This window comes from Lycium ferocissimum, chromosome 1 (assembly GCF_029784015.1).
Source record: "Lycium ferocissimum isolate CSIRO_LF1 chromosome 1, AGI_CSIRO_Lferr_CH_V1, whole genome shotgun sequence".
Classification (NCBI taxonomy): Eukaryota; Viridiplantae; Streptophyta; class Magnoliopsida; order Solanales; family Solanaceae; genus Lycium; species Lycium ferocissimum.
In genome coordinates, this window is record NC_081342.1 from 39,200,182 (window position 1) to 39,202,080 (window position 1,899).

Below are 1,899 nucleotides of genomic sequence, written 5' to 3' on the forward strand. Positions count from 1 at the left end.
GTGCATGTGTAGGACCATGCATGGCCGTGAGTCTTGAAGTGGAGAAAGGTAAGAATCTTGTTCTTTTATGTTAAGGAAGATGTAGATATGTTATAATGGTTGGAATGGAATGAGAATTATGGAAATTGTGTTGTGTGTGCATGAGGCCGTGTGGTGTGTGCAAGTATGTGTGGCCGTGTGATGTTGCTTTGGTGGGGGAAGGTGAATTAAATTTATTTAGTATGTTAGTTATGTTGTTGTTGCCTTTGTAATGTAAAGGAAGGTTTAATGAATTAAGTTAGCTTGAAAGTTGGTTGTATGTTGTTATGAGAAATCTATGTGAATTTGATATAATTTTTATATAATGAGGAAAGTAAGATCTTAGATGTGAATTGTGGTTATGATTTATGAAATTGGGAGATGGAAGAATGTTATGAATATGCATGTTGAGAATTGAAAGTTTTGGAGGAGTTATGGTTTGATGGAAACTTTGTACATTTTATGGAATATGAGAAATATGTCCAATTTGTATTTGAATGGTTTTGGATTAGTAAGTAAGTATGAGAACGTAGACATGAAGTTGGAAGTGTGAAGTCGGAATGGAAACTAATGCATTATGTCGGAAAGTAGATTAATGTGTCTTATTGTGTTATTGATATTGTTGATGTTGTTGTTGGGTTGTCGTTGGTTGTTTTTGAGCCGAGTTGAACCTCGGGGGTGTCATATTAATAGGGGAAGTGCTGCCGAAATTTCGGTAGCCAAGTATAACCCAAAGCTTGAAATGTTAACTTGCATGAATAGTAATTGGTAAATGTGACCATTTGCAGATTCTAGGCGAAACGGGATTGGAGATATAGCGAGCATAAGACGTCCATAAGGTATGTAACGCTTACCTATCCTTCATATGGCATGTCCTAGACCTACTAGGCCGAAAATGGAACCTCGGGACTAATTCTGCTCCTAGAAATTCGAGTTTGATTTTGGTTACTATTCATTCAGCGCAATTGAATCAAAATGCTTACCTTGGATATAAGAATGCATAAATCTTTATATCTCTCGTAAATGAATCCAAATGGCTCCGAAACTTTCCCGGATAATTCTATGGAGCCTAATGTTTGTAAATTATGTTCGCCGTGACTTGACCCGAGGTGGGCCCGCAAGTCCCGAGACTTCCTTTATTTGGTTTGTCTGACTCATGTCCGTACGATCTGAAAAGGAAGCGTTTGCTTATGATTCTAGGGTCCGTTCGAATGTCTTATTATGTATTTGAACGCTCACCACTATGAGCGCTACTATATTTTCCGAGAACAATTTACGATATGTTTTTTTAAAAAATTGATAATTAAAAGTCCGCAACCTTTGTACACTAATTTCCGATTTATTCGATACTCGCTTTGAGCTTTCTGATACTAATGTATTTGCATATGAAATTATGTGTTGACTCCTGGAGTTTACTTTTAATATATGCATGTGATTTCTGCACTACTCTACTCGTGCCGACTATTATGGTTTCGTTCGCCGGTACCCGGGCCGGTTCTGTGATCGTGCGCTTTGTGACACATTCGGCAGTATGATGTGTTACGGTTTCCGAGACCTCGCCATAGGGCCGGTTACCGTTTATGGTGTTATGATGTGATATGGCATCTGATCTGTTCTGATGATTTGATATGTGTGACTTTGCGATGTGTTCGGAGATATACGGAGATTTGAAAACTTCTGGAGTATGATGTGTTGTGGCACCAGCGTCAGGGGGTGACCACGTTCCTGAGCCTTATGCATGGTTTTTACTTGTATTCTGTACATTTGCATTCCGCACTGGTCTGATCTGTTATTTCTATATTTGTTCTGTATCTTCTGACTTCAGCTAAGATCTGGATTACTGTACCTTCTGCTTTACATACTCAGTACTTTTTCCGTACT